The sequence below is a fragment of the Triticum aestivum genome, chromosome 3A (genome assembly GCF_018294505.1).
Source record: "Triticum aestivum cultivar Chinese Spring chromosome 3A, IWGSC CS RefSeq v2.1, whole genome shotgun sequence".
In the NCBI taxonomy this organism is placed as follows: domain Eukaryota; kingdom Viridiplantae; phylum Streptophyta; class Magnoliopsida; order Poales; family Poaceae; genus Triticum; species Triticum aestivum.
Window position 1 is genome coordinate 127,348,312 of NC_057800.1, and position 5,710 is coordinate 127,354,021.

Here is a 5,710-nt window from a genome sequence, read left to right on the forward strand (position 1 = left end):
TGTCTCAACCATTTTGAGATTCCTCGTCATGTCTGTGATCAAATCCGGGACTCCGAACTACCTTCGGGACATCAAAACACATAAACTCATATTACCGATCGTCACCGAATGTTAAGCGTGCGGATAATATGTCTCCAACATATCTATAATTTTTTATTGCTCCATGCTATATTATCTTTTGTTTTGGACATTATTGGGCTTTATTATCCACTTTTATATTATTTTTGGGACTAACCTATTAACCGGAGGCCCAACCCAGAATTGTTGTTTTTTGCCTATTTTAGGGTTTCAAAGAAAAGGAATATCAAACGGAGTCCAAACGGAATGAAACCTTCGGGAACGTGATTTTTGGAACGAACAAGACCCAGGAGACTTGGACCCTACGTCAAGCAACCAATAGGGAGGCCATGAGGTAGGGGGGCGCGCCTCCCCCCAGGCGCGCCCTCCACCCTCGTGGGGCCCCTGTTGCTCCACTGACGTACTTCTTCCTCCTATATACACCTACGTACCCCCAAACGATCAGATACAGAGCCAAAACCCTAATTCCACCACCGTAACTTTCTGTATCCACGAGATCCCATCTTGGGGCCTGTTCCGGAGCTCCGCCGGAGGGGGCATTGATCACGGAGGGCTTCTACATCAATACCATATCCTCTCCGATGAAGTGTGAGTAGTTTACCTCAGACCTTCGGGTGGATAGTTATTAGCTAGAGCTTCTTCTCTCTTTTTGGATCTCAATACAAAGTTCTCCCCCTCTCTTGTGGAGATCTATTCGATGTAATCTTCTTTTACGGTGTGTTTGTTTAGACCGATGAATTGTGGGTTTATGATCAAGTTTATCTATGAACAATATTTGAATATTCTCTGAATTCTTTTATGTATGATTGGTTATCTTTACAAGTCTCTTCGAATTATCAGTTTGGTTTGGCCTACTAGATTGATCTTTCTTGCAATAGGAGAAGTGTTTAGCTTTGGGTTCAATCTTGCGGTGTCCTTTCCCAGTGACAATAGGGGCAGCAAGGCACGTATTGTATTGTTGCCATCGAGGATAACAAGCTGGGGTTTTCATCATATTGCATGAGTTTATCCCTCTACATCATGTCATCTTGCTTAAGGCATTACTCTGTTCTTATGAACTTAATACTCTAGATGTATGATGGATAGCGGTTGATGTGTGGAGTAATAGTAGTAGATGCAGGCAGGAGTCGGTCTACTTGTCTCGGACGTGATGCCTATATACATGATCATACATAGATATTCTCATAACTATGCTCAATTCTGTCAATTGCTCAATAGTAATTTGTTCACCCACCGTAAAATACTTATGATGTTGAGAGAAGCCACTAGTGAAACCTATGGCCCCTGGGTCTATCTTCATCATATTAAATCTTCCAGTACTTAATTATTTTCATTGCTTTTATTTTACTTTGCATCTTTATCATAAAAATACCAAAAATATTATCTTATCATATCTATCAGATCTCACTCTCGTAAGTGACCGTGTAGGGATTGAAAACCCCTTATCGCATTGGTTGCGAGGATTTATTTGTTTTGTGTAGGTGCGAGGGACTCGCGCGTAGCCTCCTACTGGATTGATACCTTGGTTCTCCAAAACTGAGGGAAATACTTACGCTACTTTGCTGCACCACCCTCTCCTCTTCAAGGGAAAACCAACGCAAGTGCTCAAGAGGTAGAAAGAAGGATTTCTGGCGCCGTTGCCGGGGAGGTCTACGCAAAAGTCAAACATACCAAGTACCCATCACTAACCCTTATCTCCCGCATTATATTATTTGCCATTTGCCTCTCATTTTCCTCTCCCCCACTTCACCCTTGCCGTTTTATTCGCCCTCTCTCTCTATCCTCCCTCTCTTTCTCTATTTGCCTCCTTTTTGCTTGCTCCATGTTTGCTTGTGTGTTGGATTTCTTGTTTGTCACGATGGCTCAAGATAACACTAAATTGTGTGACTTTACCAATACCAACAACAATGATTTTATTAGCACTCTGATTTCTCCTCTTACCGATGCTGAATCTTGTGAAGTTAATGCTGCCTTACTGAATCTTGTCATGAAAGATCTGTTTTCCGGCCTTCCTAGTGAAGATGCCGCTACCAATCTAAATAGCTTCATTGATTTGTGTGATATGCAAAAGAAGAAAGATGTTGATAATGATATTGTTAAATTGAAGCTATTTCCTTTTTCGCTTAGAGATCGTGCTAAAGCTTGGTTTTCGTCTTTCCCTAAAAATAGTATTGACTCTTGGAATAAGTGCAAAGATGCTTTTATCTCTAAGTATTTTCCTCCCGCTAAGATCATCTCTCTTAGAAACAATATTATGAATTTTAAGCAACTTGATCATGAACATGTTGCACAAGCTTGGGAGAGGATGAAATTAATGATACGTAATTGCCCAAGACATGGTTTAAATTTGTGGATGATTATACAATTTTTTTATGCCTGATTGAATTTGGTTCTAGAAATCTTTTAGATTCGGCCGCGAGAGGCACTTTTTTGGAAATCACTTTAGGAGAAGCTACTAAACTCCTAGATAATATTATGGTTAATTATTCTCAATGGCACACTGAAAGATCTACTAATAAGGAAGTACATGCGATAGAAGAAATTAATGTTTTGAGTGGAAAGATGGATGAACTTATGAAATTATTTGCTAATAAAAGTGTTTCTTCTGATCATAATGATATGCCCTTGTCTACTTTGATTGAGAATAATAATGAATCTATGTATGTGAATTTTGTTGGTAGGAACAATTTCGTTAACAAGGCGTATAGAGGAAACTTTAATCCTAGGCCTTATCCTAGCAATTCCTCTAATAATTATGGTAATTCCTACAACAATTCTTATGGAAATTATAATAAGATGCCCTCAGATTTTGAATCTAATATTAAAGAATTTATTACTTCGCAAAAGAATTTCAATGCTTTGATTGAAGAAAAATTGCTTAAGATTGATGAGTTGGCTAGGAACATTGATAGAATTTCTCTTGATGTTGATTCTTTGAAACTTATATCTATTCCACCCAAGCATGATATCAATGAGTCTCTCAAATCCATGAGAATTTCCATTGATGAGTGCAAAGAAAGAACCGCTAGGATGTGTGCTAGGAAAGATTCCTTTATATGAGCGTGTTCTTCTAGTTTCCATGATAATAAACATGAAGATCTAAAAGTTATTGATGTGTCCCCTATTAAATCTTTGTTTTGCAATATGAATCTTGATAATGACGAGACTGAATATGATCCACCTTTACCTAGAAGGCGTTCCAAAAATTCGGAGTTTTTAGATCTTGATGCTAAATTTGATAAAAGTGGGATTGAAGAGATCAAAACTCTTGATGTTAATGAACCTACTATTTTGGATTTCAAGAAATTTAATTATGATAATTGCTCTTTAATAGATTGTATTTACTTGTTGCAATCCGTGCTAAATTCTCCTCATGCTTATAGTAAAAATAAAGCTTTTACCAAACATACCGTTGATGCTTTGATGCAATCTTATGAAGAAAAACTTGAGTTGGAAGTTTCTATCCCTAGAAAACTTTATGATGAGTGGGAACCAACTATTAAAATTAAAATTAAAGATCATGAATGCTATGCTTTGTGTGATTTGGGTGCTAGTGTTTCCACGATTCCAAAGACTTTGTGTGATTTGTTAGGTTTTCGTGATTTCGATGATTGCTCTTTAAACTTGCACCTTGCAGATTCCACTATTAAGAAACCTATTGGAAGAATTAATGATGTTCTTATTGTTGCAAATAGGAATTATGTGCCCGTAGATTTTATCGTTCTTGACATAGATTGCAATCCTTCATGTCCTATTATTCTTGGTAGACCTTTCCTTAGAACGATTGATGCAATTATTGATATGAAGGAAGGAAATATTAGATTCCAACTTCCGTTAAGAAAAGGCATGGAACACTTTCCTAGAAAGAAAATTAAATTACCTTATGAATCTATTATGAGAGCCACTTATGGATTGCCTACCAAAGATGGCAATACCTAGATCTATCCTTGCTTTTTATGCCTAGCTAGGGGCGTTAAACGATAGCGCTTGTTGGGAGGCAACCCAATTTTATTTTTATTCCTTCCTTTTTGCTCCTGTTTAGTAATAAATAATTTATCTATCCTCTGTTTTGGTTGTGTTTTTTGTGTTTAATTAGTGTTTGTGCCAAGCAGAACCGTTGGGAAGACTTGGGGAAAGTCTTGTTAATCTTGCTGTAAAAAACAGAAACTTTAGCGCTCACGAGAACTGCTGCCATATTTATTTGGAAAGTGTTATTTAGTTAATTCTTTTTGCAGATGATTAATAGATAAATTACTCACGTCCAGGAATTTAGTTTAGAACTTTTGGGGTTCCAGATATTGCGCTAGCTACAGATTACTACAGACTGTTCTGTTTTTGACAGATTCTGTTTTTCGTGTGTTGTTTGCTTATTTTCATGAATCTATGGCTAGTAAAATAGTTTATAAACCATAGATAAGTTGAAATACAGTAGGTTTAACACCAATATAAATAAATAATGAGTTCATTACAGTACCTTGAAGTGGTCTTTTGTTTTCTTTCACTAACGGAGCTCACGAGATTTTCTACTTTATGTTTTGTGTTGTGAAGTTTTCAAGTTTTGGGTAAAGATTTGATGGATTATGGAACAAGGAGTGGAAAGAGCCTAAGCTTGGGGATGCCGAAGTCACCCCCAAGATAATCTAAGGACACCTAAAAGCCAAAGCTTGGGGATGCCCCGGAGGGCATCCCCTCTTTCGTCTACTTCCATCGGTAACTTTACTTGGAGCTATATTTTTATTCACCACATGATATGTGTTTTGCTTGGAGCGTCTTGTATGATTTGAGTCTTTATTTTTTAGTTTACCACAATCATCCTTGCTGTACACACCTTTTGAGAGAGACACACATGATTCAGAAATTGTTAGAATACTCTATGTGCTTCACTTATATCTTTTGAGTTATATAGTTTTGCTCTAGTGCTTCACTTATATCTTTTAGAGCACGGTGGTGGATTTGTTTTATGGAAACTATTGATCTCTCATGCTTCACTTAGATTATTTTGAGAGTCTTAAATAGCTTGGTAATTTGCTTAAATAATCCTAATATGTTAGGTATACAAGATTAATAATAAAATTCTCTTATGAGTGTGTTGAATACTATGAGAAGTTTGATACTTGATAATTGTTTTGAGATATGGAGATGGTGATATTTGAGTCATGCTAGTTGAGTAGTTGTGAATTTGGGAGATACTTGTGTTAACGTTTGTGATTCCCGTAGTAGGCACGTATGGTGAACCGTTATGTGATGAAGTAGGAGCATGATTTATTTATTGAGTGGCGGTCGGGGACGAGCGATGGTCTTTTCCTACCAATCTATCCCCCTAGGAGCATGCGCGTAATACTTTGCTTTGATAACTTGTATATTTTTGCAATAAGTATATGAGTTCTTTATGACTAATGTTGAGTCCATGGATCATACGCACTCTCACCCTTCCACCATTGCTAGCCTCTCTAATACCGCGCACCTTTCGTCGGTATTATACACCCACCATATACCTTCCTCAAAACAGCCACCATACCTACCTATCATTGCATTTCCATAGCCATTCCGAGATATATTGCCATGCAACTTTCCACCATTCCGTTTACTATGACACGCTCCATCATTGTCATATTGCTTTGCATGATCATGT